The sequence below is a fragment of the Amblyomma maculatum genome, chromosome 3, assembly GCF_055883805.1.
Source record: "Amblyomma maculatum isolate TAMU_Amacu chromosome 3, ASM5588380v1, whole genome shotgun sequence".
Taxonomy (NCBI): domain Eukaryota; kingdom Metazoa; phylum Arthropoda; class Arachnida; order Ixodida; family Ixodidae; genus Amblyomma; species Amblyomma maculatum.
In genome coordinates, this window is record NC_139346.1 from 178081496 (window position 1) to 178094301 (window position 12806).

Genomic DNA, 12806 nt, shown 5'->3' on the forward strand with positions numbered 1-12806 from the left:
AGCCTATGATGGTTGGCTCAATTGCTGGCTTCAGCAGCCATCGTGATGACAAAGAAGAAAAGCAGTAAAATCCTATCCTTAGCTGTCAGGGAAAATGAGGGGGGCTTTAGGTGGCAAATCAGCGCTACGGGCTTGGCTTCGAGGAGGCTAAGAAGTTGGTGTGAGCATGGCTTTTGCGACGACTGCGAACACCCAAATACAATCTTACGGGCCCCCCTCCCCCTCCACGCCGCTAACGTAAGTGGTATCTATCGGTGTTTCAATCTTGCGTTAGGTATGGTTGATTCATGATCTTTTTTACTTTTCTTTTGCAGCCGTCTAGAGCGCCGCTTGGTACAGGGATCCCGCTGTCCTCTTCAAGAGGTTTCGCTATCCACTTGGTTCCATTGCAAGGCTTAAGCCTTTTTCTCTATCCAGTATCTTTCCAAGGGGACTAAAGGATAATAAAAATATAAGCATACATTTTGCAACGGGTTCTATTATATCACAACCTTACCCAACTGCTGATGCACGCAGCCGGCTGTGCAACTGCAATACGTCACTTATCGTTCTCTCACTATCACATGAAAGGTTACGCTCGATGAATGGAGGAAAAGAAAAAAAAAGCGATATATGTCACGTGCTGAGAATTGATTTTCGCCGTGAGTACGCAAGCAAGCGGGGCTACAAGGCTCGGCGCCTTGCTCCTCGGTGTATATATAAATACCCTCTGTGCAAGCTGCACACCACGTTTGTCCATGCCCGCTCAACTAGCTCAACCTCCTGCAGCGGCGTACACCCTCCCCGTACCCCCTCGTGTGTGCGCGCAGATTTTCGGCTCTTCCCGAGAGGGCGGAAGGCGTAGTACGAATGCCGCGCACCATTGCGGCTTCCGCCCCCTCTCTTTTCAGAACCGAGGAGTAGGAAAGAAAAAAAAAAAGAGAAAAGGGACGGGGGGGGGGGGGGGGGGGGTAGATGGTGGTGTGTGTGCGCGGAGGGGGGAGGGGGGGGGGGGGCATGTCGACTGCGCGGATGGTAATGGATCAGCGACGAAATGGCCACGGACGCCCGCCGCCGTGTTCCCCTCCGTTGTTTGAGCGTTCCACAAAGCGAACAAAAAGAATGAAACAGCGGTTGCTTGCGGGGAGACTACCGCAGGCAGGGGTAAAGCGGGGGATGGAGTGCCGGCAATGGGGCTGCGAGAGGAAGCGGGACTATCGCCCCTCTCCTCTTCCCATGCATCGCCGCCCCCCCCCCCCTCACCCCATCCCTCCACCAGTCTCCGTATCCACACTCCCTCTTTGCCTGGTCCGGTTGTTTCGTGTCGGGGAGGGGTGTGCCCACACTCTCCGCACCCGGCGCGCGAAACGGCGAACCGCGCTTGTTTCGCTCCTGCCGCGGCTCGCCTGTTAAGCTCAAAGCAAAAAGAAACGAAAAACAGGACTGGATGTGTGCTTTATCTACATGGCGTCAGGAGAGGCGTACTGTTATCTTTATCATACTGATACGGGGTGCAGTTTTCTCATTGTGCGTGTTCGCGGCCATCCGAAACGCATATTTTTGAACTCGGTCTTAAACCTATGAGCAGCCTCTGATAATCATCGTTGTGAATAGGATGTACAGCCGCCCAAATCTTTAACTGACGTGCATGATGGCCGTATTTTCTCTGATTCTGAGCGTTACAGATAAGCTATCGAAACGTCCAAGTATTAGCAATGGATTACAAAGCCCATGCTTAATTTTGACCTTCCGGCAAGTTTCATCCGCCTAAAAGCACAGGAGCAAAGAAAAAGCGACCATCGCGCACGCCGTTCTAAGATTTGGGCTATTGTATACCTTATGCATTGGTCGCTGCAAAGCATATGGGACGAAAGCATACATTCTGCAAAGCAGAACGCCGAAAGGCTGTGCTTATCTGGTCTAGCTATGAGAAAGAGAGAAAAAACTATTTGTAATTGAAATGGTAAATGTCAAATTTCTCAGCAATTCAATGTGGCCGGCTGTTGAAGTCTGTCGGCGACTTCTTGCACTCTTGGCCCAAGACTGGATGTCCGGGTTTTCGACTGGCGAGTACAGCTTCCCATTTTTCAAGCGAGGAAAAGTGATCATCTGCCGGAGGCGGATCCTCCGCGCAGTCTCAGATTATATGGTCCACATGGCCGGATTAAGTATAATGGCGGGACCCCCCCCCCCCCCCCCCCGTTCGGCGTTCGGTCCTTCCTGACTTATATATATACCACACTTCTGCATATACCCCGTTTCACCGTAACTACACACACAACTAAAAAATGGATGTGATCATGTGATTTCTGTGATCAGTGCGAGAGTGATGCCTTAGTTTTACAGCGCACAACACAAGCACAGCTATTAACGCTCAGCGAGAAGATAACAATTAAGGGACTAGTCTAGCTGTGACTCATTGACACGACCTATTTTCCTCCCCAAAAGAGGCAGAAAAGAACTGATGCCACTATTGAGAGATGTAGGGCGGTACAGGGATGGGGGTGGTAGAAAGATTTTCCTCCTTATTTCAGCTATTGTCCCAATTATATATATTTTTATACTGTTCACTGCAACAGGGTAGAGGGATTGACCGGAAAGCATTAAAACTCTTCTCCGATCCTTTAAGCAAGTGCAGGTCACCTTATATGAAAGGGTCATCCGCAAGATATACCCCTAAAACAGTGTGTCACAAAACCCCGCCTTTACGGTCAACAGAGGCGCGTGAATCCCCTTTACGGCTACCCGTCGTCCCTCTATGAGGTTTTGGACAACAGTTAAATATTAGGCCGGTTAACCCGTGAAGTACGTGTGTCGGTATGTGATTGAGGAATAAGCTCAAGAATGTCACTTTTTTTTTTTTTTACAAACAATTGGATATTTATAGCTAGTAGTCCAAATTACACTGCATAATAATCAAACACACACACACACACACACACACACACACACACAAAAAAACGCCACGACACGATGGCGACAAAAGACGACTCGGTAAATAAGAAGCTGGGGGGAAAAAAACGACAACGAGCAAACACTGCGATAAAAGAAGGCTATAAAGATAACAAAGCAAGTATTCCAGATGTAGAGGGGCAAGAGTTACACAGAAAACTCAGCTTAGAATAAAAGGTGAAAACAATATTCAATTAACCGGCAGTCTGTGGCGAAAAGGAATTCGCACGGCTTTCTCATTCGATGAGGAGTCGTAGTCGCAGAGTTGATCGGTAGCGGCGGCCGTACAAGATGAGGAGAAACGATGAGTTGATCGCGGGCTCGGTGAAAAAAACAAGACACTTTCTCGGAGCGAGCGGCCGCGAGAGTAGCTCCAGAGATTCATATTTAAAATAGTTTAAGGCGCAAAAAACGGACAGACACAAAGGTAAGTGACAGGACGAAGCGCCTATTTTAAATATGAACCAAAACCAACTAGCCCAGCAGCAAGTGCTTTTAGCTCCAGAGACTACACCTGCACAGAGCGCACTGCCGCGGGCGTGCTGCGGTTTGCCTTTTTATACTCTCGGCTGGTTGCACTGCGGCCCATCGTCAAGGAAACGCGCTGTCATGTCGAAGCATGCTCGGAGGAGCGGGGAGATCCCGTAACTTCCGCTCTATACGTGAGGCAGCTTGTGACACAGTGTGTGATTCTATTCACGAGTCACGACTATATATAATTACATCAAGTAGATTCCTCTGCTAGAATGAGAATTTATGGCTTTTTCTTTTCCTTTTTGATTTTTGTTCAAATTATAGATTATGACACACAACCCACTCCTTATCCATGAGTATGTCTGTATCTGTAATGCATCCTGGCCAATGCCCGCCGTTGATATGTGCAATTGAGACTGGGGACGCCGTCATCATCCCCATCATCATCAGTACGTCTCCGGCAAGCCAAATCTCTATTTTTCCCATACCAGAGGCGTGCAAACGAACCGGAAGCCCTTCTTACTCTCATTCCAAGAAAAACCTTGTTGATATTTGATAGCTTGCCAGCGCACTCTGTATTAGGCAATAATAGGCTCATGGTGCAAAAAGCACCCGCAGAAGTTGTGTCCACACACGCGGAACGTGTGTACATAAATTGTGTACAGAAATCGTGTACAGACTACAGATCAATATATCTGTCCGCGCCCCCGAATTTGGCCCTCGCGGCTCTGGGAGGTATAGTTGGCAGGTTATATAGTCGTTCACTGATTGGCCTTCGGGACGTCACGAGACCACATGACAAGGTCGAATTGGCAGGCGCTGCCAGCTTGGGCATCCCATTTCAGATGAGCGAGTGAGATTGGAATCGAACCTTCCAGGACCGTCGATCGGGCGATGAGTATAAGACAAGCGTAGTTCTTATAGGCCATGCAAGTATATACGTCCCATCGACTTGTTTGAAGCGGAGCTTTACAGACACCTTCGGATGATATCTTTCATACAACTGGCAGGCTTTCGCAGAAAGTGGCCTTCGTGGAACCCCGAAATTTGGGCTTTGACAAAGATGCTAAAGAGCTCTCGTTTCCTGAAGTCCTCAGTGGAGAGTGCGAAAGACCAAGCAAGAAATGAAGCCTTCGACAAAGGCAATGACGTCAAGTGAATCTAGAAGACGAGAGAGAAAACTTTATTTGTCTGTAATTTAGACGTTGAAGACGAGAGTGAAAACTTTATTTGTCAGTAATTTAGACGGTCTTGGTCCTGGGTTCCACTCAGCTGCTCCAGGTAGCCGGCACCGAGGGCCGGGAATGGACGTCCGGATGATAGAAGATGAGAGTCGGCGCAGCTTGACTCGCCAACTCAGTGGTAACTTCGAAATTCAGGTGGGCCACCCTCAAAATTTGTCATACTTACGCATTCTCCACGCGTGGGAGGCTACGTACACCCTTGGATTTTTTTTTTTTTGCAACTGCAATTAATAGCACCGATATTTCACGTTGTGTAGTCCTTTTGTGTAGCCGCTGCAGTGTAGTCCTTTGCTCGCGAACTCCACCGGTTCGCGAGCAAAGACGCTACATTAGCTGAATAGGAGGAGGTAGGTGGACGACTGCTCCCCACTCAACGCCACACCGATTGCATGCCTGCCTTGCGTTGCACTGTCTGCCTTGTCTTCCCTTGCCCTGTATTGCCTAACCTCAGTACACTTATAGGTACTATATTTGGTAGACCTGATTTTCCGCGATCCTAGCCTGCCTTCCTGTTTTGTCGGCTTGTCTTGACCTTCCTGCTTGGCTGATTCCTTCATGCTCTCTGATTTCTGCCTGCACGCCTCTTCTGTCCATACCTGCCTTTACCATTCTGGCTTTGCCTGGACACCTGCCCGCCAGCCTACATCTGCCTGCCGGATTAATGGACAACTTGAGGAACCCTCTAAGTTCAGCTCATCTGCAAGGCTTGTTTTCCAGTCGAAAAGTTCGTTACCAGCCGACAGATCACAGTATTTCTTGAAATGCAAAGAAGCAGGCACCTCCTTAGGGCGCATTCACAATTTCGAATCCTGGGCGGAGTAGCAGGGTGGGAGACAACTTTGAGGAGCAAGGCGAGCTGGACAATCACAACACCGTTCATCCTCTATTTTACATATAAAAAGGTGGACTCAAACATTGTGTACTCTTCCGACCCCTCCCGAGTCATCTTGAAGTCAACTGCAGACATTCCTGGGTTTACTTAGAAAGGAGAACTTCCCTCTGTTCGTTTCTTTGAATATAATGCGAGAGTGGCCTCTGGGTCTTGCAGAGTGGCGTCTGGGTCTTGCAAAGAGTGATATACCTGGGATCTTCGACCACGACGGAAATATTGGTCTTTCGCCTGGGCCTGGACCTAATGCTCATCATTACTCCGCCACCGTCCAAGTGTACTGCTATGTACACCTAAAGGGTGCGCCACGGACTTTCGTCGAGCGACGCGTGCGGTGATTGCGGTGCAGTGGAGACATTGGAGCACATGCTGCTTCGCTGCACCGAGAGCCACGCCTCGCGAGATGGGCGCTTGGAATCACCCCGGGCGGCTTCGAGACGCTCCTGTCGCCGCGCGGCAGTAAGCGCACCTGTGACAGGACAATGGTGAGCCTCAGTTCGTTCATCGAGCAGGCGGGCTTGAAGGGGCCCGCTTGCTGTTCGCCAGGTAGAGCGCGCGTGACACGAACGCTCCGTGTGTGCTACCTCGGACGAATGCAGCCGGGCGCCTCACCCCGGCAGCTTGTGCGATGTGTCGCACTCGCGATCTGAGGCCGGCCACGATACATGACTATATATTGTAAACAATTGCAGTGGCCGCTCGCTCGCAGTCGTGGACAGTGCTCGGACACGTGCGCGAGCGACGCGAGCTCGTTCACTTTTTTTGTGTGTATTTTTGCTATCTCTCCCCTCTGTATTTCCACTCGCTATCCTCTAGATCCCTATCCCCTTTCTTTCCCTCCGGGCGCGGTTCTGGTGCTTCAGATTTTAGACAGCAGTTGCCGCGGCCGGCATCACTATTTTCCTTCCTTTTTGATCATTCAATAAACCACTACTAACACGAGACCTCCTTTCTGGAAAACAAGCCTTGCAGGGAAGCTGACTGTTCCGAAAGTTGCTCATTGCCTTCCCCTGCTTGCCTATTCCTGCATGCAACAATATTCGGCGCATATATAAAAAGTCGGCGCTGCCAGAGAAAAAACTTTCCTCTCGCGTGCCATTAATGAACTTGTCCACACAAGATGAACGCATAATCCATCAATTGCAATAGAGAGCGCGTAAACTTGAGCTTGTTGTCCGCTACACTTAGTTCGGAAGCGACGAAGACTGACGGAAGAAGTGAAAAGTCGAAGTTCTTGGGGGATTCTGCGAGGGACAGGAACAGCTTTACTCATATGCCCTTGGGAACAAACGTCTCCTGTGTGCATGTGCAGCCCGCCTTTGCCTGTATGTCTGTCTGTCGGCGTCGGCTTGATTTGCGCATCATTTAAGTAATGTGCGACTGTTTTCCTATTGATTTATCATCTGCTTATCTGACTGAGTCGAACACACAGTGATCACCACATCGTCTCCTAAAGCAGACTACACGATCCCCTGCGTTATTCAAACCGGATATATGTTCGTTCCCTGCGGGCAGGATGTAATTTTAAGCATCGTCGTCACGATTTTAACTTTCTGATAAGAAACTCCAACTCATTCGAACGTGATGGCAAGGAAGAATATGCTGAAGCAGAAGGCCTGAGTTGAATAAATGTCACGAAACTGTGAAGAAATGCTACGCCGGAATGAGTCTTCATAGCTCAGTCTCAAATTCATAAATCAAATTCTTATTACGATGCCGAAATGATAGGAAGGAAGTGGATCTGGTATGGGTCCCGGACCACTCGGGAGTCGGCCCGGGTAACGATGGAGTGCTTACGTCAGTATGTTCATTTTTCAGCCTAGCTGGTGGAGGGGTCTCGGACGCGGGTGCCACGCGTAGGGAGGCACTGGATATAAGTATCAGTACATTATAATGAGCTCAGAGCGAGCCTGCCTTTTCCGCACGTTTTGCTCAGCCAAGAACAGGCTTGGGGGCCTTGTCGAGCTGCTAAAGAGAACCTCGCTCCTCCTCAATACTTGGAAAAGAAGAAAAAGCCTTCTCGCCTTTCTCCTCACTAACAAGCACTAGTTCTGTTTAGGTAAGAACAGTAATCGAGGTCCTATGACCTTTTCTTTTGTTTGTTCTTTTCTATGAAATTTTTATATTTCGCGGGCAAATATCTCGACACAGGAATGAGCTTTAAGTCTTGCAAGATACGGCGTAGCTTATCGGAAAAAAAATCGTCACTACAGGTGAAAAACACCGTTTTTGCCGCTTCAAAAAGTTGCAAGTTTGGAGACCTGCTGCTTTCGTTCTAAAATTTTGTCATTCATTATTTTTTACTCACTAATTCTATGCAAATTTTAATGCATGAGAATTACTAAAAACCTTTTTTATTGTCGCAGTTGATTGAGTAAAAAATCGCGAACATTGCTCCAGGAGCTAACACGCTTCAAAAAAGTCCGTTTTCAACCTTAAATATGGGCATGATGCGTTACGTTGTTTGCATTAAATCTTTTTCTGTTTATTATCCAGATCATTTTCTTAATTTCAGGCAAAGTTTGAAGCTCTAGACGGCTCGATGTGTTCTCCACAACCCATCAAATTCGCCCAAAATTCGAAAACAGCAAGAAGTGGCAAATTTGATTCCAATTAAAAAAAAATATATATCTTCGATTTTTATGAAAATTCCTCTCAAGTACCTAAGAAATATTACGGCCTAAAATGTGTGGAATTATAAAAGTACTGAGTGCTTATTCTTAAAATTGTCAATATTCAGCCTTACATTTTGGCACGACTTAATAAATTATTATCAATTTGTCTAGTTCTCTATTTCTGAAAAAAATTGAAGCTCTAGACTTGGCTGTTCTTTCTCCACATTATTTTGAAATCGGCCAAAATTAAAAATTATAAAAAAATGGACAAATTTGACTCAAATTTAATACACTACCACATCTTCGATGTTTATCTAATTTTCCTAAGAAACAATCCTAAGTACTTTATAAATATCAGGCACTAAAATGCATTACATCACGTAAATTATAAATATAAACATAAATATAAAACTGAACGCACGTTTTCAAAGTGCTTTTGGCTTCCCCTTAAGGAGTAGGCATCAAAAATTCGATTTGCTGACTTTAATTACACTTTATCATGCAATATCCAAAGCCTTCTCTATGCTTATAAAGTCGATCGTTTTCTGCTGTTGGCAGTGTTTGTGGTTGCTTAAAGTGGAATAAATTCGTTATTTCTTGTAATTCATATGAAAACAAGTGAACTTTTTCTCTATCCTATACTTTTTTTTTTTTTTTTTGCGAGTTACTGTGCTATTCAATCTAGTTCAAATATATTATTTTCACCTTTATGGCAAAAATTTACCTAATTCTGTTTTTGAAGACCACTTTTCTAGTGCACTTAATTCCAATCATAAGCAAAACGCTTTGCAGCATGATAGTTTAGGTGGAATTTCACGAGCCGAGGTGACGAGCATTCTTGTCGGCAGAGCCATCTATAGCCCACAGAAAAGGCGAGTCAGCACGGAGCGAACTCGCTGTGCACAGGTCGCGTTTAATGCTCGTCACCTCGGCTCATTCATAAAGTAATATAAAATTCCACCTAAACGATACTGCTGCGAACCGTTTTTCTTATGATTAGGTGCACATTAGAAAAATGGTCTTCAAGAATAGACCATTGTTAATGTTTCTCATAAAGGGTGAAATCAAATAATATACGAGACAAAGAGAATTAAGAACTGGACTGAATACCACTGCACCTCGCGATCAAAGAAAAATACAGGATAGAGAAAAAGTTGAACCGTCACTTGTGTTCTCTGACGAAAGTGCCAAAAGCAGCGAATTTATTCCAGTTTAAGCAATCATCAACACTGCTAACAGAAAACGACTTTATAAGCATTGAGAAGGCTTTGGATATTGCAAAAGCTAAAATGTTAAACATGCGTTCAGTTTTATATAGTACTTCAGAGTATTATTTAGGAGAATCAGATAGAAAAAGAAAATGCGGTAGCTTTTATAACTTCGAATCTAATTTGTTCATTTTTGGTGGTGGTGGTAGTGGTTTATTAAATAATAAAAAAGGGAGGAAAAGAGTGTTGCCGTTTGCGGCAACTGCTATCTACAACCTGAAGCACCCGAGCTGCACCCGGCGGGGAAAAAAAAAAAAAGGGGGGGGGGGGGGGGTAGGAAGAGGACAGCGAGGGGAAGTACAGAGGGGAGCGATAGCAAGAAAGGACAGGAGCTTTGTGCATTATTTACAAAATACAAAAAAGGAGGAGTTCGCGTCGATCGCACGCAAGTGTCCGAGCACTGTCTATCAATGACTGCTCGCGAGCGGCCACTGCAATTGTTTACAATATAGTTATAGACTCTAATATAGTTGCAAGAGCGTACATAGCCGCGCGCGCGAGCGCCCTATATCGCAAATAGATCGCGCGCGCGACACAATGAATAATTTTGAATTTTGGACGATTTCAAAACAATATCGAGAAAGAACGGACAAATTTAGAGCTCCAACTTTTTCCAGAAATAAAGATCTAGACCCGGATAATATATAGAAAAAGTTTGAGTAGCAACACTTTATTAAGCCGTTCCAAAATATAAGGCTGAATATTGACAATTTTTAGAACAAGCACTCAGTTTTATAATTATTTTTATAATATTAAACAACATAATGCCACACATTTTAGGCTGTATATATAATATTTCTTAGGTAGTGAGTTTTCTTTAGAGAGAGATTTTCATAAAAATGAGTTTTCTTGAGAGGGATTTTCATAAAAATCGAAGATGTTTTTTTAAATTGGAATAGAATTTGCACTCCATGCCGTTTTCGAATTTTGGGCGAATTTGATAATTAAATAAATTAATAAATAAATAAGTTTGCTACTTCTGAAGGCTGCCCATCGTCTTCTGCCTACCTTCTCTCCCTGTAGCCAAGTCGGCGGCCCCTTTCCTCATCCAGCAGGGCAGAGAAGCAATGTCCAAAGTAATGCATGCATCTGTTTGACGATAAACATTCATCAACTTTTCCTTTTGGAGGAACAATGAAAGGCCAAGGAATAAAAAATGAGGCACGGAGGTAGGGCCCCACACGTTACCGGTGTGAGTAAGCCGATCTTTCGACGCATCGAATTTCAATATATCTTTATTTCAACTATAGCCCCAGAAAAAAAATAAAAAAAAAATATATATATATATATATATATATAAGGAGCGTCTGCCAATATTAATGTCATCTCTGTTATGTCCGCCGTTGACTTAAAACAAGGTATTTTCAGACATAAGAAAACTATAAAGATCCAAAGACGGGGGGGCCGGCGGCGCGGAGACAGGACAAGGGGGGTGGGAAAGAGAAGGACAGTGACTCCGCGACATGGAGAGGAACACACAGTCTTCGGCAGAGATGCCCCGACTCCCAAACCCAAGCACCGTATTGCCCGGGTCGTTAGCGCTTTCGAAGAGTGAGTGAGTGAATAAACTTTATTCAGTTAAGACAAAAAAAACAAAGCTAACGTAAGTGGGCGCGGAACCTGCTGAGATCTCAACGAGATACTCCTCCACCTACAACCAGGACATCTTCCCAATACACCTATCTACTACACCTGGAGCTAAAGCTTGCCCACCGTGGAATTGGCGTGGCCGTGCATGGCGCATATACTTTCTCCTGGAGCAGCCTACTGAGATTCTCACCCCTCAAATGTCTTGCACTGCCTTCTCATGTCTTCGTAGGCCAAGGCATCTGGCCTGCCTGCTTGGCAGGACCAGGGCCCATGCAGATGGAGGGGCGCAGGGAGGGTGGAGGTGTCAACCATCACTTTTTTATCTTATATAAACCCGACTCGGCTCCTTCTTCAGGGGTGCATGACGCGGGGCTTGGTGCAGCTATAAGTAGAGGAACCGAGAGGCAAGGGAGGGGGAAGGGGGGGGGGGGTGAGTGGGAGTGAAAGAAACGATAAAAAATGGGGGAGGGGTTAAAACCTATGATGAGTCACGGTGCCGCAGGTGCAGGGGTCCCCGCTGGCGTCTTTTTTCTTCTGTGAGGTGGCCAGGAAGTAGCGAAGACCTTGTAAGTACACAGCAGGAAGGTCGCCTATTGTACGGCTAACATTGTTTGCGGTCGTCTGTACGAGCATTGGAGAAGGCGTCTTTTCCGATGGTGGTGCAGTGGTAAGACGCCCGACCACTGTGCCAGAGTACCCGGGTTCGATCTCGACCGCGGCGGCTGCGTTTCGATGGAGGCGAAACGAAGAGGCGTCCGTGTGCTGTGCGATGTCAGCGCACGTTCACGATCCCCAGGTGGTCGAAATTACTCCGTAGCCCTCCACTACGGCTCCTCTTTCTCTCTATCCACTTTTACTCCCACCCTCCTCCCTTCCCTTACAGCGCGGTTCAGGTGTCCACAGAAACAAGTGTGACAGATACTGCGCCTTTCCCTTCCTGTGAACCAATTTTATTATTATTTTCCCGATAATTGGTATAGGTCTCCAGGATGCATGTTTCTTCGAAATTTATTCTGTGGTCGGAATCTTCTGAATGCTGAGCTACAGGGTTGCGTTAGAAGTGTCGTACATCATTCTTATGTTGCCGGATTCTTTCTTCTATGTTTTTTTTTTCTTTTTTGTTTCGCCAATGCAGCTAGCGTCACAGTCGGCGCAGGGAATTTTGTGTACAATGCCTTGAGCTTTTTCTCTTGGCGGTTGATCTTTGGGAAAGATAGCGCGCTCCCCAAAGTTTGAAGGCTTGTGCGTTCGTTGGCGCCTCGGACATAGTGACCTACTTTCGAGCTGCAGTTGTTTGCTGTTATTTTCATCCCGGGGCCTGTCGTTGCGTTTTTGGAGACGAATGATTTTTCAGATAAAATATTTAGGTTAGTCGTTCATGGCTATAGACCTTGCATATCAACCGTTTTTCTTTTGCTTTTTCCGGTTCTGTGCTGCAATGTGTCACTTCGTAATAAGGTCTTCACACCTGACGTCTTTTAACTTGTCGGGTCATCCGAAGTGAAGTGCAAATATCGGCATGTGTGGGTGGGTTTGCGGTATAGACGGATAATTGCAGACGATTGTTTTCTCGGGTCAACAGAACGTCCAAAAACGGCAGGGAGCCTCGCTTCTCTACTTCTAGGGTGAACTGAACATCCGGTTCTATGGATTTTAGATGAGAGGAAATTTTGGGCTTCGGATTTCTTAATTATTGAGAAACAGTCATCGACATATCTCAGAAAAATCTTCGGCGATGAGTGGAAAGAACTGAGAGCTCGTTCTTCGATGTGTTGCATAGTTAGATTCGCCATAG